The 27,240-nt window shown below is 33.9% G+C and overlaps 1 pseudogene; it reads right to left on the reverse strand.

Moving 5' to 3' along the window:
• Positions 1–3,591: 3,591 nt before the first annotated feature.
• LOC149184537 (RNA-binding protein 208 pseudogene) lies at positions 3,592–4,507 on the reverse strand (annotated as a pseudogene).
• Positions 4,508–27,240: the final 22,733 nt, after the last annotated feature.

Raw genomic sequence — 27,240 nt, forward strand, 5'->3', positions numbered from 1 at the left:
AACCATAATCTGAAGGCCACGCTTCATCCAATTTTCATACTGGACCCATCAACAACATTGAAGCTCAAAATGAATCACCACTACAATAAAACCATTTCATTAACCAATCATTGAATATCCAATCATCAATCTCTGAATCACCCACAACTAAATCACTAAAGGCTTGTCATCAAAACACAATCACCAGAATACAGAGAAGAACCCAGAACTCTCCAACAACCACTAGAACCAATTGCAAATTATGATATCATATTTCATAATGTATACACTACTTTAATGAGCCAAACCAACATGTATACATGCAATTACCAAAGTGAACCTGTGTATAGATCTGCAAATACTAACTTAAAAACTTAAAAACTATTTTCAAGATTTTGTCATACCTAGATCATAATATTTTCAGAATAAACATGCGTCAGTATTGAGATCTAGTCTATCCATGATAAAATCACATAATGATAATACATTCCAAGCCTTAATATCCTAATCCATCATCCATCATCATCCACATAGGTGCATCCTCAGTTCAGATTAAGCAAAGCACCACAAACCCATAACCTACATACTAGATCTCACACTTGCCCTAATGATCTCATCCTTTTATAGTTTTAGGCCTTTTTGAATACCACGGACCAAAACCACTTAGGATGAATACCTTGGACCAAATACCTAGAGTCAATACCTCAGACCAGATACTTTGCACTAATACCATGGATAAAAATACCATGGACCAAATACCTCACACCAAAAACTTAGTTTTCTGAAATATACGCGCTTTTCCTTTTGCGAAAGTGTGTGTGTATGTATACGCTACTTGTGTTCAGTGAACTTGTGTGTATACACAGCTTGGTTAAGGTGAACTTGCATATACCTCTCTTTCTTCTTCTTTGCAGTCTGATCTATGATTCTTTGCTGTTTACATGCTGCACCGTGATCTTCTGTCTGAGTGAGTGGCCATCAAGGAAAACACATGTATCATAAAAAAATCTCCCCCTTTGGACTTGATGGCAACAACAACACTGTTGGGCCTCACAATGGTCCCTATTTTCAATCCATTATTCACTAATATCTTCACATTTTACCTTCATGTCACCTCCATTCCACCTCCACATCATTACATTTACCTCATTATTGGGTTATAACTAAGCTTTTCCAAAGTTTATTAATTCTTAACATTTTAAAGTGAATTTATGGCTAAACTTTAGAAAATAATATGCTTATACTTATACCTAACAATTAGAATGAGTTTGTTGACATGTGTAGGTACAAAGGAAGCTTCCAGGGCATCTTTATGTGGCCTTGAATGATCAAATTCGAATTTGATAAGATAAGCCTCATGGAAAAGATCATGGAGAAAATCATGGACCTCATGGAGGAGATCATGGAGGATAGGGTTATGTGTCTAGATGGTTGAGAAATGTATGGAACTAAAAGAGAGATTAGTGGATCATCATTATGAGTTTGTTATCTCATCCTATTGTATAAATAGGAGTACCTCCTCCATTCCAAAGGAAGGACTCTTAGAGCATGTATCCAACTTATGATGGAATAGAATAAGGCTTCATTTTGCATATATTTCCATTATGTAGTTATAGATATAAGTTTTACATATATTTCCATTATGTAGTTTTAGATTTAATTTTCCTTAATGTAGTATATGGAATAGCTTGTCACTTTGTTCTTAGGAGAATTGAGCTCACTCTAGAATGATCAAAGTAGCATGCTATTTCATATTAGATCTTATTTCATTTAATTTCTTAGATGTTTGATGTTTGAGGATAGATTGATGAATGAGTTTTAAATTAGAATCTTATCAGCATATGAGAGAACAACCAAGGGTCTAAGTTAGGCTCTCTCTCTATTTGATTTTGTATGATAATTGAAATTCATTCTTTTGTTTTTATATTTCAAGTATCATATGAGGAGATACCAAGAGTCTAAGTTAGGCTCTCTCTCCATTGATTTATATGGTAATTGAAATTCATTCTTTTATGCATTTATGCTTCAAGTCATTTCATTTCTTCTGCTTATGAATGAATCTTAGTTTAGTTTGGATTAGTACATGAGAGGACAATCAAGAGACTAAGTTAGTCTCTCTCTCTCTACTTGAATCTGAACAATAATTAAGTTCATTCTCTTGTCTTCATTTCAAGTTTTTTTTAGTTTCATGTAATCAATGATTTCTCTATGATACTATAGGGAAGGACAATGAGGACCTCCTTAGTTAGGAACCTCTTCCCTTGCATATTGTATTGAATCTTAAATAATTTCGTTAGCCATAGAGTTAGTTGCCTACTCTTGCATATATATTGCTGGCACCATCACAAGCTTACGAGTTTCCCTGGTTGATATTTTAATGCAGCAATTTAAGCCCAATAAATTGCCCAACATTTTGGCGCTGTTGCCGCGGATGGTGCTAAGGGATTAGGCATTAGAATTTAATTTAGTACTAGTATTTTTCTTTAGACAAAATAACTTGTGAGACTTGGTGACAGCAGGATCTTCACAAAGAAGTTTAAGTTTGAGTTTTCTGATGGTTTAGTGATTAGCTAGTTTTAAATTTTGTCTTTTCAAAAACACCCCCCTGCATGAATAAAATCAAATCAAGTGATTAGTATGCTCTCTTCCTACGCTTCGTGCGATCAGGAAGATCAGAAAGTCTATTGATTTTGTTCAAATAAGCATACTCTTGGTGGAGAGCTAATTTGAAAAAAAAAACAATAAAGAATTTTGTGAATGAAAAAAAAACATCTTTAAATTTTTAGATGAAATTTAGTTTTTTTAATTTTAGATTTAAAAAAAAAAATAAAAAAAATTCCACAAAATAATAGTAATATATGTATATAACATATATTATTATTATTAAAAAAACTAACCATTTTTTTTTTTGTGTTATTTTTAGATATTAAAAAAAAATTAACCATTTTCTTTGTTTTTTAGATATTGAAAAAAAACTAATCATTTTTGCTGTTTTTTTAGATATTTAAATATATATATATATATATATATATAAAACATTAAATAAAAACAACATTAAAAAAAACAAAGAAAATGGTGAAAGAAAGAATCAATAAGGTCTTCGATGCGACTACGGCTTGGTCCGGTCTTATTCCATCGCTCGTCCCGGCATTTCTGGATAACGAATAGGGCAGGGCCATCGCTGCTATAATATAATGAAAGGGCCCCTGCACGGACGGACAAATAACCGATCAATACGTTCATCACTAAGGGATTCGATCCAACTTGATACCTTACTCGGGTTAAAGTTTCAATCTTTTTAGCATAAAGATGCACAGCGGATAATGACTTAATGGCACTTCCTCGATCCTTCATTACGCAATCCAACTTACTCCCTTTTAGCACTTATCTACTGAAGATTTTAGTCACTAATAATCAGTAAGGCTTATGCCCGCGTCTAACCGTATTAACCAAGGAGCACCTCCTCGTAGCTATTCTTATCACACCCAAAGATGGTCCATTCCTTATTCATTCTCGCCTAAGAGAGCCTTACCGGAACAGAGTGAACAAGAGGGTGCATCAGCCGATGGCTTCCTTAGCTGCTCCACTCCACCACCAAAGCGCCGGAGATCCTCAGATTAAGCCACAAAGAGCAGATAATGGCAATAGAGGTTGGCCTCCTCCTGCGTGGCTTATGTTCAACTGTCGATATGCAAGAATATCAGCGGCCGAGTATCCTTGGTTCAACCCTTGAGCAGGAACAAGGGCCCCTGGAAAAGGTGCTGATGGTGGAGGGAGAGCATTAGAGCTAGCTCCTGGAGGAGTGCGTTTGCTACCCCAAGAACATTTGATAGACTTTCCACCAATAACTCTGCCAGTAGCCAGCTGAATGGCTAGAGCAGCTTCTTCATGGCTTCGATAACGGACAAATCTAAAGCCCTTGTCCCTTTGAACACGGACATCCTCAATAACGCCCACATTCACAGAAAGAAACTTCCTGTGTAATTCAGTCTGGGTAACCTCATGCGGCAAGTTCCCAATATAAACAGTTGTGTACAAAGGATTGTTTTCTGGTCCTGAGGTTTGGGCACCACCTTTTGGCTGGCTTCGTGTTACGACCGCTGTAGTTCCAGCTGAAATGTTGAGATCTGCGCTACCATTGGCTGAGTATTATTTGATGCATTTGAAGCAAATTGCATTTCAGAGTTCTATTTGTCATCACTTGGATTTCCAGAGCTTGATTTGGTTGCCCAATTACACCGAATAGTTCTACTCCCAAGAGTTTTTCCTGTCATCTGGTTTATAGCATTATCAGCATCCTGCTGATTCCTAAAGGAAACAAAACCAAATCCCCTTGATCTGCTAGTCTTTTGATATGAATTATTGGAGCATTTCCAGAAATTTTTGTGCCAAGGTGTAGGTCGATTTCCTTCAAAAAAATCCGCCAATCCCTGGAACTTTGTTTCATCTTGCTATTTTAATCTGTTCAAATCTATTTCACCCAAATACCTTGACCAACTTTCATTCCCACAGAGCCATGTGGACACATAGGAATAGAGGTTACAAATATGATAGGCTGATATTTCGGATCCAATCTCACAAACTCCAGGCGACCTCCGCATTATGAGACCGGCGCAGCTTCCATATAGGCGAATCCTTGCAGATACAGCTCAGTCCTTACACGAAGTAGATATTTGGTCGTTCGGGGATGGCGTTAGCTGAAAATAAGGGTAATCTCAGCCGAGGCTTCCGCGGTTTACAGTTGGGATGCGGCCATCGATTGGCATTCTACGCAGATATTTAGAGAGGAGTCCCTATATATTCCTTTCTTGTGATCCGCTCGGTTTCGAAGAGAAAGGCAACGTACGAGGGCATATTCCAGCACTTCTTCCCTCTTCATTGCATGACAATCCCTTGGCTACTTCATGGCAGTCTAGCAAGTTACACGGTCCTACAATGAAGAGATGCTGAAGGTCTTTGGAGCCCACCGATGTATTGTGATGTAAATTTGAAAGCACTGCAGAAACAGGGGCAGTCTGGGCTTAGGATGAGAACAACTGGTTTTTGGCTATCTACGAAGGAATTTTGTTTAGATAATTTTAATAATCTTGAAGTTGGTACTGAAAAGTTGCCATGGTCTTTTGTCTCTGATATTTCCATGCCTGGTAATTTCAATGAACCCTCAGATGCTGGGGATTCAGGTTCTGCAATGGTATCGCATGACGAAAATCCAGAGATCCCTGAAAAAGGTTTTACGCCCAGACTCCCTTTTGACTCAAGTCAATTTGTGCACAGTGATGGGGCAGAGTATGGTTATGATGCAGAGTTCAATTCCATGCAGTATAGTCCCAATGAACCTTCACTTGTTGGTGATTCAGTTTCTATGTTGGAACTGCATGATGAACACCCATCCTATAGCCATGCCAGCCTTGCTAAAAGTTCTTTGCCCATACCCCCTCTGGATTAAATGAATCTGTGCAGAATAACGAGGCACATTACGGGCATGAAATTGATTACGTCCATTACTACTTTCGGGATGGAAGCGGGGCAGACTACGGTCACAATGAGGCAGATCACAATTATGAGCCTTCAGCCTTGTCCTCTGAAACCGAAGGCCAAGAGGATGCAGATAGATTTGATGGTTTATTTTCTCCATCGCAAGAGTATACCGAGGTGCCACGCTCATTTGAGATCGGCTTCTCATGGCCAGAAGAAATCGATGCTGGAATAGAAGGATTTCATATAATATATGGTAAAGAACAAAAAGTTGCTGCAGAATACCAGCAGGTGATGGAAGTCTCAGTTGATGCAGAGAATACCCAAGTTCTTGAATCTGTCATTCTAGACAGTGTACATGATATAGAAAACTTACCAGTAGATGCAGAAAAAATGTTAATAGTTCTGAGGACAGTATTCCTGAATTGGTATCAATTATGAACATTAGTGCAGATGTATCTCATGAATCTGAGTCTCATTTTGGTAATAATGGTTCACATGACTTTGTTTTCTCCTCATCTGAAACAGAAACTAACGGTGAAATACAGAGTTTTGAAGCTAACACAGAAGCAGTGTCTTTTGAGAGCCTTTTCATTCAAGATCCAGAGGAACTGAGCACATCATCAGGTGGAGGTGCATCTATTTTTGCGGTTGTGATGCTTGCTACATATTTGGTCAGTGTGTATAGAAAGAGTGCCAAATGTACAAGTCCTAAGAGAGCCCAAGAACATGATCAGAACACTGTAGCAGAGAAAAATGGTCCTACAGATGATGGTCATTCCATACCAAGAAGGGAGATACTATACCCCCAGAGAAATCACTTTTCTTCAATGCAGATGACTGTGCCCTGCGAAAATAACTTCGAGCTGAGGGATTCCTTTGAATTGCCCACGGTTTGTTATTTTTTTTAATTAGTTTTTATTTTTTTTGTGTATTTTTTTTTATTTTTATTTTTACAACTCAAAAAATATATATATATATAATCAAAATAAATAATAAATTAAAAACATTTGTTTAATCAAAATAAATAATAAATTAAAAACATTTGTTTTTAATTTGTTATTTAAATAAAAATTTTTGTGTTGTTTGTTATTTAAATAAAAATAAAAAATATTTTGTGTTGATTTAATATTTTGGATTAAAAAATAAAAAATAAAAATCAAAACAACACAAAATAATTTTTATTTTTAATAAAAAAAGGATTTTCTTATTTTCATTTTGTTTCTAATTAAAAAAAAAAAAAAAAACAAAAACAATAACTAACTTCATTTTAGTAAATAAAATTTTGTTGATTTTATAATTAAAAAAAAAAAAAAAACATTTCAACTTAAATAATAAATTAAAAAATTTATGTTTTTTAATTTGTTATTTAAAAAAAAAATAAAAAAAATTAGGTTTTCATTTATTTGAATATTTTTTTTCTAAAAAAAAAAAATTATTGTTTAACAAAAATAATTAAAAAATTATAAAAAAAAAAAAATTAAAATATATATATATATATATATATATAATTAAAAAAAAAAAAAACAAAAAAACAAAAATTCACAAAATTCACATAGATTTGAAAATAAAAAATAGGATACTTGGAAACACATTTCGAAAATCGATTGGAGGATTCTTACTTTAAGTTGGCATCACATCTTTCTGTTGTATGCTTTACGATGCACTAATATGCAGGACACAACAGATAATTCAAATGACCATCTTTTCGCGAAGTACATTTCATGAGTATCTGACACAAACAGGGACTATTATTTTTCATGGTTGTTTTACGAATGGATTGAAATTGATATCATGAATTGAGTTACTTTCAACGCTTTGATTTTTCCTAAATCTGTTTTATTTGGTATGAAATTTTTGCGTAAGAATCATGAAGGAAATGAGTAATTCTTCTTGAACAAACTTATGTTTTCTTTCTGCCAAGGTTTTTACAGGTTATAGGATAACAAAGTGATCATTCAGGAGACTACATTGTGACGACAATTAGTCTTCCAAAGACTAAATTCATGAAAATTTTGAAGACAAATCCATCTCCACAACCACTACCTTCCACCTCCCTGAAAAAGATTGAATTCCACCAATCGTACATCCATAAAGCATGACATTTCCATATCCATTTTTCACAGCAAGAGTTCTTATACATCCACCATGCATTTTCCTTACATCCATCCATTTTCTTTGTCATTATCATTCCCCTTCATTTCCGCCAATAAAACCCTGCTTGAGTCAAAGTCCTAGAGTCTATGTATCATTAAAAAAACACCTAGAGGCTTGCATGCCTTAATGGCAAGTACTCTTGCCAATGAACAATGGGAGTACATTAATATCCCTTGTTCATTGGATCTTGTAGGTGACTCGACTACGACAAATTTATTCGTACCTACAAAGATGTGTTAGGCATCCTGACTCCCATTGGAATCAATGGTGGGAGCTCTTGTGTTGGCTAGGGGCATTCATTAACGGCCACTAAGTCAACAACTTCTTGCTATGTTCGACATCGACACATTTAATCACATAGTAAGATTTGTGCCATCAAGCATTGAAGACTTGAAGACCCATATTTTGTAGCAGATGAAGCCAATTTCCTTTCATCAGTTTGTCATCACTTGAGGACAAGTCAATCAATAAGGCTGGGAGGGAAATGTCACTTATATATTTTGTATACCTTCCAAGCCTTATAGATTTTCAGCCATATTCAGCAGACTCATCAGATTCATCATCCAGCAGCAGAGGATCCAGCAGCAGATACGACTTTCAGCCATGTTCAGCAGACTCCTCAGATTCATCATCTAGTAGCAGAGGATCCAGCAGCCGATACGACAATACAGATCCATCTTTCATCCACAACTTGAAGAAGAAGCTTCAGAGCATAATTGTGGCAGCTGAACATGCATGATTCATCCACCATTTTCACAACCAAGTAAGGAGGACTATGAACGACATTTTTGTAGCCACATGTGCACAACTCTCATCCATTTTTGGAAGGGTAAGTTAAGGTATGATATTTTCTAACTTATAACCATTAAATTCCTTGAAAAGTTAGAATAATAATTTTTGGAAAAACTTCACTTCCTTTCCCCATTTCACATAACTGCCCAAACCATCCGTTTAAGGGGAAAGATACATTTACATTCATATATCACAACCCCACTTAACCCCACTTACCTTCAAAATATATTCACTATTACATGAGCATACAAATGGCTTTGTCGAAAGTATTTAGAAGTTAATTGGATGCCAAAACAATCATGGTTGTTACACAAGAACCAACCATGACACATTCCAACAAAAATACTCTGCCATTATTACATGAGCTTACAAATGGCTTTGACAAAAGTATTTAAAAGTTAATTGGATGCCAACACAATCATGGTTGTTACACAAGAACCAACCATGATGCATTCCTACAAAATACTCTGCAACAAAAATCACATTTTCAATATGCAAAGATCATACATTGAATGCAACAAACAACATATGGTTGAAACACAAGAACCAACCAAGTTGTAATTCATCAAAATAACGCTTTGCAAAAGTTATGTAAATGATATCATGCAGAGTTTAAGCCAAAGCTCAAGTACCAAAAAGTAATGTAGTAGATTGCATGAGGACATGCAATACCTTCAGTTTGGGGCAGATGTTGGGCCTCACAATGGTCCCTATTTTCACTCCATTATTCACTAATATCTTCACATTTTACCTTCATGTCACCTCCATTCCACCTCCACATCATTACATTTACCTCATTATTGGGTTATAACTATGCTTTTCGAAAGTTTATTAATTCTTAACATTTTTAAGTGAATTTATGGCTAAACTTTAGAAAATAATATGATTATACTTATACCTAACAATTAGAATGAGTTTGTTGACATGTGTAGGTACAAAGGAAGCTCCCAGGGAATCTTTATGTGGCCTTGAATGATCAAATTCGAATTTGATCAGATAAACCTCATGGAAAAGATGATGGAGAAAATCATGGACTTCATGGAGGAGATCATGGAGGATAGGGTTATGTGTCTAGATGGTTGAGAAATGTATGGAACTAAAAGAGAGATTAGTGGATCATCATTATGAGTTTGTTATCTCATCCTATTGTATAAATAGGAGTACCTCCTCCATTCCAAAGGAAGGACTCTTAGAGCATGTATCCAACTTATGATGGAATAGAATAAGGCTTCATTTTGCATATATTTCCATTATGTAGTTATAGATATAAGTTTTACATATATTTCCATTATGTAGTTTAAGATTTAATTTTCCTTAATGTAGTATATGGAATAGCTTGTCACTTTGTTCTTAGGAGAATTGAGCTCACTCTAGAAGGATCAAAGGAGCATGTTATTTCATATTAGATCTTATTTCATTTAATTGCTTAGATGTTTGATGTTTGAGGATAGATTGATGAATGAGTTTTAAATTAGAATCTTATCAGCATATGAGAGAACAACCAAGGGTCTAAGTTAGGCTCTCTCTCTATTTGATTTGTATGATAATTGAAATTCATTCTTTTGCTTTTATATTTCAAGTATCATATGAGGAGATACCAAGAGTCTAAGTTAGGCTCTCTCTCCATTGATTTATATGGTAATTGAAATTCATTCTTTTATGCTTTTATGCTTCAAGTCATTTCATTTCTTCTGCTTATGAATGAATCTTAGTTTAGTTTGGATTAGTACATGAGAGGACAATCAAGAGACTAAGTTAGTCTCTCTCTCTACTTGAATCTGAACAATAATTAAGTTCATTCTCTTGTCATCATTTCATTTTTTTTTTAGTTTCATGTAATCAATGATTTCTCTATGATACTGTAGGGAAGGAAAACGAGGACCTCCTTAGTTAGGAGCCTCTTCCCTTGCATATTGTATTGAATCTTAAATAATTTCGCTAGCCATAGAGTTAGTTGCCTACTCTTGCATATATATTGCTGGCACCATCACAAGCTTACGAGTTTCCCTGGTTGATAATTTAATGCAGCAATTTAAGCCCAATAAATTGCCCAACATTTACCTCGGACTAGATACTTTGGACTAATACCAAGGATAAAAATACCATGGACCAAATACCTTAGACCAAAAACTTAGTTTTCTGAAATATACGCGCTTTTCATTTTTCGAAAGTGTGTGTGTATGTATACGCTACTTGTGTTCAGTGAACTTGTGTGTATACACAACTTGGTCAAGGTGAACTTGCATATACCTCTCTTTCTTCTTCTTTATAGTTTGATCTATGATTCTTTGCTGTTTACATGCTGCACCGTGATCTTCTGTCTGAGTGAGTGGCCATCAAGGAAAACACATGTATCATAAAAAAATCTCCCCCTTTGGACTTGATGGCAACAACAACACCAAGTCACTCACCCCCTTTGACATCAAAGGAAAATGGCGGACCAAGATATTCTCCCCTTTTGATATACATTATGCTATACATGCTCCCCCTGAGTAGATGCTGATTGAGCTCCCCCTGTGTACATGCTAAGATGTACTAAACTGTCCATGCTCCTTGTGAGCACATGCAGAGTCTGCAAAAATATTTTTCAAAAGAATAACATGACTCTACAGCTCAACTAAGTGATTATGACCTTCTATCAGCAATGACTTATACATACATCAATCTCCCAACCAAGTGGGGATACACCGCTTTTGACTCATCCACCCAACCAAGTGGGGATATACCAAATGTTTATACATGACTGAAATGGAAATTATTACATCATCCTTTCAATGCATAGTGGGGTTACAAATTAGATCTTTGCTTGACCTTTACATTAAATGAAATAAGGAAAACTGATCTAAACAAGACCATGATAGTCATCATCAACTATCATACACCATATATGATCTGTACCATTCACAACATTAGGATCAATCGCCTGTATACTTCCATCATGAAAAGAGTCACCTGAATAAAAGTAATTACACAAATCTGTCAGCAACATTAGCAACCTGTATATGTCCATCATTAGTTCAATGTAAATATAATTATCTTGTGACAAAGTATGCCGCATATAGATATCAACTCATCCTCTTGATCTCATCAAGATCAACTTGCTTCATTTCCTTAGTAGAAAGAGCCTTATCAGAACCTTCCATGAATCAACTAAGCATATGTCATATCTCCAAGTAGTAACATAAAATCATTCACATCATATCATATGCATGTTAAAACACCATAGTCATCATCTATGACCATAACATCATCATCAAGAACTGAATGATATTTCCAAAAGATCCCTCAATATATCAACCATCTATCATCAAAAATCATCCACAATCACCCATAAATCTGATCTAAATAACAACTATGTAACCCCAAGCAATACAAATATCATCATCATAGGCAACATATAACTGAAACATAGTATGATGTGTACCAAATACTTCTAAAGATAGTGACAACAATGAATTATTAGAAGCATATTCTCCCTCTGAACCTGTGCCACCTATTCACTATCAGATTCTGATTATTGCATATATCAACGACAAATATCAAGGCAACATCGTAAATCAGATATACATCAAGCTATCAACAACTTATGAGGATCAACACATTTCTACATATCTTCACCAGATTGTAATCATCATCAAAAAGAGTAGATAATTGACTAAACAATATCATACTCCTTTTCCTGAGTCTGTCCCACTACTTTTTCTTCAAAACACCATATATGCGACTGTGTAGCTTCTAACTCGCGTATATACATGACTTGTCTTTATGAAACTTTCGATGAGATGTAGAACACTGAAGTTTCACACTTTTAGCTCCCCCTGAGTCTGTTATGTCTGTACACTGTGCTATGCCACATCTTCCTAACTGTACTTGCTTCTTTTTCCATATCTTCGAGTGTGATGATGTTTTCTCATTTTGGTATGGTTCCCGAACTTTGCTCCTGCATTCCTTTTCTATATGTGCAAATTTGTTACATGCATAACATCTTATATATTTCATATTCCTTCTTTGGAAATCAATGTATTTGTGACCAATCATCTTGCAAGAAAAACAATATCCCTTAAAGTACCTAGAAGCTGATAATGTTTCTGTGTGACAGCCTTGAACCATTCTACTTCTGCATCTCACTACAACATGTCCAAAGTTATGACATATAAAAAATTCAACATTATTCACTTGAGGAAATAACCGACTATCACTTCCACAGTTAGGAGTAAAATATTTTCTTTGAAGATTTTCTTTCCTTAGTTATCGATGGGGTTTTCCTTTCATCTCCTTGTTGAGCATTTCAGATTTTGTATTAGAGTTCCTTTCCTCACCTTGTGAGCTAGATCACCTTCAATAGATTCATGGAAATAAGACCAGTTTTGATGGTAGGAGACCTTTGACTACTAAGAATATTATACAAAATCTTAGTACTGTTTTGAAATCGAAACAATTTATCCTTTTCTTCTAATTTACCTTTTAAGATATTTACCTCAACCTGATATTGCTCTTCCTTTTCCATATATTGCTTCTTCAATATTTCTTCAAAGTTTCTTCCTTCTTCCACTTGTTGTCTTAATTTAAGAATCTCATTTTCTTGTTCTTCATCTGCTTGAGGTAGTTCTTCATTCTGCTTATTTTCAAGATCTTCTTTTAGAGAGAGGATCTTAGCTTCAAGACTTACAGAGTAACTGGATCTATCTTTAAGTCTCTAGGTTGTTATACTTTTATCATTTATTTCATTTATTAATGATATCACTTCAACCCGCAGTTTCTTCCTTACTTTGTTTCTTTCCTCCAGCTGAGATTTTAATCTCGTAACTTCTTCTTTGAAGGCACACTCCCTTTTGTCAAATAGATCTTGTTGATCTCTAATTTTATCTGATGCTTCATGTGCTTACTCATCTTCAATCTAAGGTGATTCGAAATCTAAATCCTTGCTTCTCCTACTGTCACTATTCCTTTGAGTTGTGTTCTTCTTCTAAGGCGCTTTCTTATTTAGCTTCTTTCCCATTTTTTCTACAGATATCCTTCAAGCAATCAAGCTTCTGCCAAAGGACCTACTTAGATACCAATTGTTGGAAATAATACTTGGGGGGGGGGGGGGGGGGTGAATCAATATTAGTCAAATCAATAATATTTTTCTTTTCATACTCAAATTCATATATGCTACTTTAGTGAAGGTAACTCGCATGTACACGCAACTGTATTTAAGGCAACCAGCGCATATTAAGAAAACTTATGATTCAGTTAATTCATCATATGTTGATCTTTAATCGTTGCGTTAATATTTCATTAACCATATAAATAGTGACCATTTGCAGTAATATCAGAACAAACCGTCATAGTTAAGAAACACACATGAACACCAAGATATAAGGTGGAAACCCAATGTGAGACAAAAACCACCTACAGTTGTCTTCTTTTCAATATAAGAAAAACATGTTTACAAACTTGTACTGGTGCAGACTCATACCACTGTGGAGCCACCCATCTGACAACCTTCTCTCATTCTCCAGCTTATAATGGAAGGGAGATACAACCCCCTAGCTCTTGTACTAGCCAACCTATTTACTAGTACGTAGGCGCCGACCTAGTGGAGGCTGCAACCTTCACTCATTTTCTAGCTACTAGTGGAAGGGAGCTCCAACTCCCTAGCTCTTGTACTAGCTGATATGTTTAAAAGTACATAGGAACTGGCCTATAAAAGGCTACGACCTTCTCTCTTCATCCAGGGACCATGTTTCATAAATTTTCATGCTGGATACTCCTGGAATACAACACCATAATTTGAAGGCCAAGTTTCATCCAATTTTCATACTGGACCCATCAACAACATTGAAACTCAAAATCAATCACCACTACAATACAACCATTGCATTAACCAATCATTGAATACTCAATCATCAATATGTGAATCACCCACAACTGAATCACTAAAGGCCTGTCATCAAAACACAATCACCGGAATGCAGAGCAGAATCCAGAACTTTGCAAGAACCACTAGAACCAATTGCAAATTCATATATCATATTTCATAATGCATACGCTACTCTGATGAGCCAAAATTTTGTGTATGCGTGATTTTACCAAAGTGAACCCACGTTTAGATTCACAAATGCTGACTTAAAATATTCACAGCTATTTTCAGAATTCAGTCATACCCAGATCATAACATTTTTAGAATAAAACATGCATTAGTATTCAAATGTAGTCTATCCAAGATCAAACCACATAATGATAATACATTCCAAGCCTTAAGATCCTGATCCATCATCTATCATCATCAACATAGGTGCATCCTTAGTTCATAGCAAGTAAAGCATCACAAACCCATAACCTGCATACTCGATCTCACACTTTATTAGATATTCAATACTTGCACACTTGGCCTAATGATATTCTCCTCTTTTTATAGCTTTAGGCATTTCTCAATACCATGGAACAAAACAACTTACGATCAATACCTTGCACCAAATACCTAGGGTAAATACCTCAGACCAGATACCTTGGACAAATACCATGGACCAAATACCTCCGACCAAAAACTTAGTTTTCCAAGATATACATGCTTTTCCTTCTGTGAAAGTACATTTGTACATATATGCTACTTGTGTTCAATGAACCTGCATGTATACGTAGCTTGGTCAAGGTGAACCTGGTATACCTCTCTTTCTTCTTGTTTGTAGTCTGATCTATGATTCTTTGTTGTTGACATGCTGAACTGTGATCTTCCATCTGAGTGAGTTGTCATCAAGGACAACACCTGTATCATAATTCCAAAAACATTGTGAAGGATCACTTTGCGAGAGTTCAGCTCAACTCGATCCATGGGGCATCTCATTAGGTTGAGGAGGACTCATGGAGATACTGTTACAATTCCTCGAGGCCCAATGAACATAGAGTGGTTAGAAAAGTAGCATGATGGGGAGCACCAACAGTAGTAGTAGCAACAACAGAGGCAACAAAACCAAACATAGTTGTGCACGACAAAGGGAAGAGGAAGATTATTGACTGCATGGAGAAGGAGGAAAGCTGCAAGTTTCGAGGGGATCCACTTGTTGAACAAGTAGCTATGGCTATTTAGGCAAAGAGACAACAACACAACAAGCGAATCGCAAGAAGGTGGAGGGGAAGGAAGACAATGGAAGAAACTGAGAAGGAGTTGCATGAGCTGAGTGAGAAACTGCGGAAGGAACAAGAGCTATGCCAATGGGTGTAGGAAGCACAATAATAGTTTATTTAGCAGAGGGTGCATCATGTGCAGACAGACAAAGTAGTGCACGTACAAGTAGTTGATTCATATGAACAACTGGCATCAAGTGAATGATAGAATAGGCACTTGAACAGTTGGATGCAGACATGGAGCAGTAGGAGTTGGAATAGGATATCAACCTCATGCCTCACCACAAAGAGGTCGACTCACCTACTTCATTGCATCCCAATGATGAGCAAGTCTGGAATGACCAAGGAGGAACTGAGATCCTTGGTGGTCAACCAGAAGCAGAGATGCACAACATCTCCTTTGATGAATCTCATCACATAGTTGTGCAGTCTTAGAGAGTACCGATTCTAGAGGACCAAACATTCCCTGCGCAATTTGAAGAGAAATTTATCATGACTAATGTGCACAAGCATTCTACTACGTGGCCAATACAACCAGAGTGTATGCCAAAGCCACTACCTCAAGTGTTCATTTCATCATACCTGAGAATGAGTGAATTTTGAAGGAACTACAAGTGGCTAAGCAAGGAGGAGACTTGGTGAAAATGTTTGCCTAAGCTGAACTAAAGAAGGAAATACTAGATGAAGTATTTTCCTTGGACATAGTTATGTAAGAATTGTTTTGCAAGTTGTACCATGCATCAAGCAGTCATTCATCTCCACAGATGGTAGTAGGGATGTGCGAGAAGAGAACACACCTTGAAGAACATACATATTGTTTTTGATAACATGCAAGCATGGATGATGAAGTACAAGGGAGCCCCACTTCACTTGATAAAGATGATGAAGGCCAATGTAATAAAGCTACAATCATGTATCAGGAGTCAAATCCAGAACTATGAAGACCTATCGCAACTCATCACTAGCATACATGTTTCCCATGCATGAGTATTCAAAAGCATGGAGGTTATAGTGCACACTCATGTGATCACATCACTTGGGACCCTCACCTAGGGGAAGACCAAGAAGCAGGTCCAATAGGAGCTTGAATTGGACTTCAACAAGTTTATGCACACTGCCACCAGCTGAAACTTTCCTATCAATGCAAACATCATGCGCAAGTACATTGCTAGTCTAGCCATACTAAAGACAATGATGTACATGCTCATAGACGAGTTGGACAGAGGAGCCTGAAAAGTGTACCCAAATGCTATGGAGGAAAGGTTCAAGTTTCAGACAGATGTCACAGTAGAATACACAGACACTATCAAGGAATAGCAATCTTTTCATCAATATGTAACCATTGATCAGCATGAGGATGTCAAGTAGTTGGACTTCTATGGTTGTCTAAGTCCGAATGATTTCTATTTTGGCTTGTACAATCCATTGTTCACATGGGAACATGTGCATTGTAATGTTGAGTCATGTCAACTGTAAGTCAAGTGTCAAGAGTGGATGTAATAGTCATAGAGTAGGTTAAGAGTCATGAGAGTAGTTGAATAGTAACATAGGGGAATGCCAAGGTCACATCATCCTTTGCTATAAATAGTCCCTCATAACTCATTGTATAGGCTTTTGGTCATCTAAGCTTCTACTAAGACTATTTTGAAGAAGGCTTGGACAATATTGTAACGCGCCTTGGCTTCTCCACTATACGGATCTAGTACATCTCATTGGAGGAGCATGCAGATGTGGTTGTAACATTCCACTATTGGGGCTAACAAGTTTACATTGATGTATTGTATGATTGTGACTTACACTTCTTTATATAATAAGAGGTAGCACATTTTCATGCATATGTTGTTATTTTAGTTGGACTTCTCTGGTATCTTTAATGATATGTGTTGTTTAACTTACATACTTATGTATGAATTGATTCACATGAAATTATATGAATCTTGTTGTTAATGTGTTGCATGTGTTGTTAATGATGTCACCATCCATGTCGACTTATTTGCCAAACATTAGATAGACCTTTCACTTGAACCTTTCTATAACAACCATAACACTCATCTCGAACTGATCCATGAGTGCTTTATGTGTTATCTTACCTTGTATGATGTGACTGTTGCATCCGAGTGAACTACTCCGCCGGAAGTTGTGCGTGTCCTTTGTGTTGTGTGTTCTTAGCCAAGTTGGGACTGATCCCTTTCAACCTGGAACTCATGTTCACCTCCTTCTCCTTTCAAAGTGTTGGAACCTCTCATACACCTCCCTTGACTCACTACATCAGTCACACCCTTGTTGCTAACAAAGGTATTCTATTTGCCTCTATGCGACACTGCGGTCAAGGCATTACCTTACGACCCATTGTTGGGACTCCTACACTAAATGGTCTGAGGTCTAATTGGGACTTTTTACTGGGATAACTCCTTGACATGTTGGCGGGTCCAACACCATAAATAGGTTTTCAAAAAGGCACATGAAACTCCGACCAAAGATATACATGCATTACTAATTGATTGCTAAGTGCACCAATAGATGGCCTTGCTCTTGCACTCTTAAAGATTCTTGCACCAGGAAGAAATTATGCATAAAGTTATTATGTGAATACACCACATGGCCTATTTATTACATTTGTTAGAGACATTTTGAATATTGAATCAGGGTCAAGTGCACTCTCCAAATGGTTGTTTACCAAGTGCAGTTTAGTTCCTGAACCAATTTGGGGTTTTCAAACATTGGAAAATTTTCAAGAAAAATTTGAATATGGTTATTATGAAAAATGATGTTATAACACCTCCACATTAGTCAAAATTCATCCATATCATACCGAGCAAATTTGAAAGAATAATTAATGTTATAACCCTAAATTAACACAATTTTCAAACTACCAACTTTCTCCTTGATTTCCATGCAAATGAGCATGAATATGAAAATTCCAGAACAAGGGTTTCATTAAAAATATGGAAAATTAGGCTTCCTCCAAACAAATTTCTAAAAATTCGTCATTATTTGAGAGTTACTTAAGGTTCTTTGAGGCCATTTTGTAAAAAATGCACAAATTTCTAGAATTCTAAAATCATGCCTAAATTTGAAAAAAATGCAAAATTATGCTTAAGATTCATATTTTCTTGATTATTTAATTGGTTTAATAGAGTTATATTGATGAAAAGTTGTTGGGGTACAAGTTTCGATCTTGTTTTCAAAGGATTCGCTTGTCTAAAGCCAAATTTGTAATGTAAGAAAAATATAAAAATAGAGCCACAGCTCCATGCCTAGCCAGAGAGCTATCCCATATCCTGATGCTCTCATACAGAGTTACGTGGGCTTCCCCCCTCTAAGCAACAGGTATTTTCATCTTATGTTCAATGATGTAAAAGGACTACACAACATTTTAATAAATGCATGCATGGTTCTTTCCTTATTTTACAATGTATTTGATGCTTATATTGGATCTATGATTTAAGTAGTTTACAGAGGGTGTGAGTTGGATTGATTGGGCCCACAAGCCAGATAAACACCTATATTTCTAGTTTATATATTTTAATGGTTTATTACTTTTCTATTATATTATATATTTCATCTTTTGGTGCATTAACTATTATGATTTATTTTGAAGATCTAATGAGATTGAGTGCTAGGTTTTTATGCCATTTGCATAGTTCTTTGATTTGTTCTTAATTCATATTCAAATATGAGAATTCATAGTCTTATGTGTGAGATATCCTAATAAGAAGTATCATACATTTGATTGTGTGGATAAGGATCTTAATTTACATCACATTGTTTTGTGAGTTTGGAAGTGGACTATCTATACAAGACTTTGGTGAAAGATTTGTTCAGGTCTTTGATTGTGCTCATGATCTGAGGTATTTTTTCAAGGAGAAGATACATAGGTAATTATAGGAAAGACTTATATTCAAAGAGATGCATATCCGTTAAGTCTTAAAATTCCTATGTCATAACATAACTTCAACGAACATTTCCATTCAAAATCTTTTGTTAAACATTGTGACTAGGGTTTTGAAGTATTTAATGATAACTTCTATAAATGCACATATTTTGTATCGCATATATTCGATATATGCACAACTTATGTATATGTACATATCTTATGTATATGTGAAACTTCCATATATGTGTGTACACAAAATTTGTGCATTTAGAAGTCGTGAATAGAAAAAAGTTATGTATTTAGAAGTTGTGCATACACGAAAATTTCACATATATGGAAAATATGTACATATATGCAATATATGCAGATATATGAAAGTTGTACATATACAAAATATTTACCTGCACATGATGTATGAAATTAGTTGAATTGCATATGCTTGTCTACTCTTTGAGCACTAATTCTTTTTCATTATTCTCTTTTGTATGATAAATTGTTCATGGTAGAAAGGGTTCACTATACATATCAATATTCCTTCATAATTATTTTCTTAATCTTGGAATATCCACCACTTCATAGTGCACTTCAGTTGGAAAGAAAACCTAAAAGAATTAAAGTGTATATTCTAGATATAAGACATACTCATAAGGACATGTTTATTTGACCACTTTCCAAGTTCCACATAAAACAATTACTTGTAACTTGAAAAAAAAAAAGAGAATTTATATGTATGATACATACTTGGAAGTGTTGGAATATTTAGATGTTTGTGTATGTGTTCATAGAAAGAGAGTGAGATATGGAAAAGGGGGCAGGGTATATTTCTTTGTTAGCAACCTTCATAGTAAGTAAAAGAACTCAAAGTAACATACTAATTCTAGATTATTTTCTTACATTTTAATAATTAACTAAAAATAAATAAAATAGAAATTTATTAATTTGGTAGCATTGTAATGAATATAAGACATGAAAGTTATATCCCTTTCTCCCTACAATGTCAATTCACTTACTCAAATCTCAAGATACACAATTAACAACCTAGTGTAATGTCAAATTGGCAAATGTTACATCCTTATTTATGTGACAAGGGACCTCTTTTATGCAACAAGTACTTGACTACTTAATTTATGAATTTGTAGATTCCATACTACCATATTGGCTATATTTAAATAGATCATATTTATAATATATAATTTTTATATGTTTAATATAGTTTTGGTTTAATTTGATTTCTATTTATCTAATAAATCAGGATTATATGGTCAAAATAGTTTATTTTCTCAAGATTTTTATGATTTAATCCTTGATTAGAATAAGACATATAATTAAAGGTTAAAATGAATCTTTATTTGTTAGATGAACTAATTGTTACTAATATGGTGTCAAATTCAAATTTGCTAGGTATTGTAAACTACATTATGCATTAATTTACATTAAAGGGTTTATTATTGGTCATTATGAATTAGAAAAAACAACACACCAACTTGGGAGAAGGTATCTCTAGCCATTTTCAACATATTGATTCATCCATTGATGTTAATATATAATACGATATTTTACCACATCTATATGTATTTCTCAATGACATCTCATTATTACATAATGACAACACCTCATTTGTAGATAAGGATAAAAAAATCATAAGATATTGACCTTGGACTTTGTGGTTGTCCATGGAATCATATTCTAACATTTACCTCCTTAATTACATGTATCAATAATTGTATGAGTAAGATAACAATAACTATTGCATAAACTAGTATTCTCTTAAAATATTCAAGAAGAAAAATTTGAACTGAAATTAGGTGAACATATGCCAGAAAAAGCACCAATATGGATATTGAGAGGTTATTTTGAAATCAAAATTGAAGTGGACTAAGTTTTTTGGAAGTGAATAGATTCCATCTCTAAACATTCCTTGATTACTTGATCAATTGTTAAGTAATTTAGCTACAATAAGCTAGGATATTCTATTATTTGTTGAAAAAATAGGTTCTTCATTGTACAATATGCTAAAAAATAGGAAAATCAAAGAAATGTCTAAATTTATAAAGAATTAGATGTTCAAAAACATCCTAAAGAATAGTTTGAAAGAAATGAGAGGGTTTCATATTCCATGATAGAACTTCCCAAATTCTTTGATTTGATGAGATTGATCTTGATGTGTAGACCAATTTCTACCTTCCAATTCCATAATGTTAATCATTTTTTTTATTTTTCATATTCCCAGTAGTCAAGTGTAAGCTGAGAAATATTTGGAAGTACATGTTTGATGTTGTTTATTAGTTTTATATTTTATGGTTCATCATTATATATGATGGTTTTCGTAGTTGAGAATTGATTTCAATGATGCACTACCTCTCTTGAGTGACATAACATAACTTTTTTCTTGGATTCATGTTCTAATTTAAAAGGATTATAAAATTGGAACTCAAGGATTATCAAAATAATAATCATGATTAACTATATGAAATCCATTTTCCTTTTTTTTTTTTTTCTCCATCCAAATTTGTCTTTACTTTTGTTGAGATTAGATAGTAAGACATGAAACTTGTTCACATGTTGATTCCATATTGAAGAACTTTTCCAACACAATGATTTTTTTTCATTTCATTCTTTCTATTCTTCTTTCTACATCTATTTTCATGATGATTTCTCCTCTAACAATGAAGATAAGGATGGTGATCAAAACATTAATTAACATATGACTAACCCAATGAAAATGTTGGAATTTAATATAATTGGTTTAATGCTTTTATCATTGAAGATATGATTAACATTCTTAAGTTATTCATTAACTTTTGAAGTATTCAATTTTTATCAAGAAATATTGCACCCATCAATTGAATTGGTTTGGAGTAATCTAGGACATAAATGCCACTATTTTTTCATATCCTAAACCATGATAATTTTGTTAAATTTTAATCTTTTCCAATATTTCCAAATCATCTTCACAAATATCATTTTTATGTTTTCTAAACTCACATTTACTACTACGTCTATCACTACTTTCTTCATCTCATGACTCATATTAAATAGGAGGTATCTTCATTGATTCTTTCCATGTGTAAGTATTTTATGTGAGCACCATTTAATTTAAAAATTACGTTGAATAACATCATTGTTAGTTCTTTGTGTATAATTCCTAAATTTGAATATAGTTTAGATATCCTGTTTAATCATATTGCATTTTTATTGATTTCCACCCTTGGAATATGCATGCTAAAACCCACTCTGATTCTAGCAAGTGTTATATCCCATCGAAATTTCCATTCACACTTTCCTAAAGTCACTCCTATACCTACATAGGTTACATAGTTTAGTAAACCCTTGCAAATTGGTGCCCTTGAAACTATTTCCCCATTATGATTCGGAACCTCCATAGTATGTATCAAAGATCTTGCCACATGCATATTATCATAATGATTATTGTCTTGTTCCATAGAATCCCAGGTAGCACATTTATTTTTCCATTATTTTGGTGAAAGCATGGCGTTGGATTACACTTTTTAGCAAGAGAAAGCGTGTTTAGGTTGAAAATATATGGCTTGATTGAGCCATTTAAGCACTAGATCGAGCATATTTTAAGTGATAGATCAAGCTCGTTGGGTAGCTAAAAAGTAGCTCAACCGAGGGTTACTTTTTAATGCTTGATTCCACTTTATAGCTTGATCGAGCTATAAATTTTTTGAGTAAGCCATTTTTTTATTAAATACCCCACCCATGGTCTGCGCGAACATTTTACACAGACCAGAGGAAATTTGAGAGCTTGACAAAGAGTGTTTAGGTAGCTCGACTGAGAGTATCAGAGCTTGATTGAGAAATGGAATCATGGAGTGTTTAAATCAATTGTGCAACGATCTCGCCAACATTGCAGAGGCCAAAAAGAAGGTAGATATTCTATCTTTTTCATCATTCTTATTGCATTTTCTTACAAAATTAAACAAATTAATTAGAAAAAAAATTATACAAAAACCTTCAAAACCACAAAAAAACCCTTCAAAATAACTTAGAAAACCACAAAATGAACCAAGAAAACCACAAAAACCCATAAAAAAACACTTCAAAACAACTTAGAAAACAACAAAATCAACCAAGAAAACCATAAAAAAACCCTTCAAAACAACCTAGAAAACACTTTGAAATCACCAAAAAACTATAGTGTAGACTTCAATTTTTTATCTTACTTGCAATGTTTTGTTTACTAAATGCATATTTTTTGATTTTGAATGGTATTTTTTTTTCTAATTCTTTTAGGTTTTATAGTTCTTATTTAGGATTTGTGTGAAATTTTTTTAAATTTTAATTTTAAATTTTTTTTATATTTAAAATGAATTTTACATTTCTAGCAAATTTGACTCAAAATATAGCCTAAAAAACTATAGAATAGAAAATAATGAAACTATAAATAATAAATAAGTAAATTAGGAGTTTAAGATTGACATGGTTAATATGGTTGCTCATAATGAACATATATTTATAAAATAAGAAATTTTGTTTTATTTTATTATTTTAAATTTAAATTAATTTATATTTTAAATATTTTTTTAATAATAAATAAAATATGATTCTAGTTTTAAAAATAAAATATTAACCTTTAAAGTTAAAAATGTAAAAGGAGAAAACTTTGTTATTTAATTAGTTTATTAACTAACTAACTAACAATATATATATGTATATATAAAACATCATGTGACAAAATATATATCTATCTATCTATATATATATATATATATATATATATATATATATATATATATATATATAACGTCATGTGACTATATATAATAAATCATTTAACTTAGTTATATATAATAATAACATAGCATGTTAGAACATAATCATTCATATATATATATATATATATAACATCAGATAACTATATGTTACAGTGGTATATATATTGTTTATAATATGACATAGTTATATAGCTACTTAGTTTATAAAATAAAGTTATTTAAAACAACAAACATTATATAACATAGCATATAACATAATTCTATTTCATAACTACATGACTATATAATTATTTAAATATAACTATATATATTAAACTATTATAAAGTATAGCGTATCACATAATTAGATATATTATAGTTTTATATATATTGTTTATAACATAACTCTCTCTCTCTCTCTCTCTCTATATATATATATATATATATATATTGCGCATACTTATAACATAATATAACTATCACATAATATATGATATTATAGTTATAATAGTTAAATTATATATCTAGTTATACAATTAATTATGCTAGCATAACTATTTAAAAACACACACACACACACACACACACACATATATATCATTTAACATATAACTATATATAACTTTATATACAATTTGATGTTTCAACAATGCATCATTGATAGATACATTAAATCCATAATGAAAAGTGCATTTGGGGAGTGAATAAATGCATTTAGACTTTTTTCTAATTTGTACCATATCGTTTCACTATGTAGTGTGTTGTACAAGAAACATTGCCTTCATGTGCTTGCACCTAATTCATGTCATTTGCCAAAGTCAATCATTAAGAACATAAATTCTATTTGAGTATTTGGTAGACATGAAATTTTATTAGTTCTATAAATAGGTTTATTTCAAAATTTTACATTAATATTTACATATTGATGTGCTATGAATAAAATACATGATTTAGAAACAAGAACAGGTGTGAAGGTAGATTTAATCACTGATTTTGATTGTGTTTACATGGAACTAAATACTTGTTGGAAATAATACTGAGAGGGGGGTGAATCAGTATTATCAGATCAATAAATTAATTTTAAAAATTGATTTCTATATGCTACTTTAGCTCACTGAACTAGTGTGTATACGCAACTGTACTTAATGCAACCAACGCATATGAAGAGATCTTTTGATTTACCCAAATTATCATGTATTGAACTTTAATCAGTATATCAGGAATTCATTAGAGAGTGCAGTAAAAACAGATTAAAGCATCACACATAAGCAACACACATGAACACCAACATATAAGGTGGAAACCCAATGTGGGTGAAAAACACCTGCTGCAATCATTCTGTCTTCTTTTAATTAGAAAATTCTATTTACAATTTTGTATTGGTGTAGTCTTATACCAGTATGCAGGCTTCTAACTGCAGAAGGCTACAAACTTCTCTCGTTCTCCAGCTTCTACTGGAAGGGAGCTACAACCCCCTAGCTCTTGTACTAGCCGATGTGTTTACTAGTACCTAGGCTTTGACCTACAAAAGGCTACAACCTTCTCCTTTTTCTTCTAGGGACAATGTTTCATAAATTTTTAGACTGGATTCATCAACAACATCATATCAAATATACCTACATCAACCAATCACCTTTCGAACCAACCACAACCACATCAATCAATCACGTTGACAACCCATCAATCTAATTATTGAGAATACTGTCACTAGAATACAGTAACCAGAACCCAAGCTAAAACCTAGAACACTACAACAACAAACAGAAGCAACTAAAACCTATTTTATAAGGTATACACTACTTCCATGTGTCGAAACTACATGCATACACACTTTCCTTAATGTGAACCAAGGTAAAAATATGCAAATCAATTTATGATGTATATGCTGCTTTGATAGGAAAAACCAACGTGTATACACTACTTTTCTGAAGTGAACCTGTGTACAGATCTATAAACGATGATTTATACATCACAACTATTCTAGACTTAACTCATACCTAGATCATGATATTTACATATTACAACATGTGCCAGTTATTCAGATACATGAACCAACCACAGAAAGATAATTCACTTCAAACCTTAAGATCCTACTACAACATTAGATCTTATGCTCCATCAACTGCTAAAGTTCAAATCGAGAACAACACCATAAGCCAATAACCTGTAAATTAGATCTCACACTTCATCAAATATTCGATACTTGCACACCTTGGCCTAATGATCTTCTCCTCCTTTTATACTTTTAGGCCTTTCTCAATACCGACCAAATATCTAGGGTCAATACCTTGGACCAGTACCATGGATCAAAATACCATGGACCAAATAGTTTGGACCAAAAATTTAGTTTTCCAAGGTATACGTGTTTTTCCTTCTGTGAAAGTGTGTGTGTACATATATGTGAATTGTATACAATTAACCTGCATGTATACACGGCTTGGTCAATGGTGAACTTGTGTATACCTCTCTTTCTTCATTCTATGAAAAGTGATCTGCAATTCTTTACTATATACCTACTATACTCTGATCTTTCATCTGAATGAGTTGCCTTCTGAACTGATTCCTTGAAGTTGCCCTGCATTTCATCACATCTGTAAACACTATTGTCATGCATTCTGTCACATCTGATATCTCTTATGTAGATTCATCTAGTTACCATATACAAGTGATTTGTTCTACTACAAGTGGGTTGCCATCAAGTACAACACATACATCATAATGCCAACAATTTCCCCATTTGGACTTGATGGAAACAACAACCACACCAAGTCACTCTCCCCCATTGACATCAAGGGGAAAGGGTCATGCTCCCGCTAAGTGCATGCTTAATTCTATGATATGTTGAAGTGTGTTGATTGAGCTCCCATGATCGAGTCCATGGTCCCCCTAAGCATAAGCAAAGTCTGCAATAAGATGTCCGAACAGAAGAACTTGACTCTATACATACATCACAAATGACCTTCCTATCACCAATGACTCATACATACATCCATCTCCCAACCAAGTGGGGATATACCAAATTTGACTCATCCACCCAATGAAGTGGGGATATACAATTGTTTATAGATGTCAAAACACAAACATTACATCATCCATCCCATCCATAGTGGGGTTCAAAATTAGGTCTTTTCA

This window comes from Pinus tabuliformis, chromosome 3_2 (assembly GCF_031772625.1).
Source record: "Pinus tabuliformis cultivar Carrire ecotype Pingquan chromosome 3_2, CPIR1, whole genome shotgun sequence".
Lineage (NCBI taxonomy): Eukaryota > Viridiplantae > Streptophyta > Pinopsida > Pinales > Pinaceae > Pinus > Pinus tabuliformis.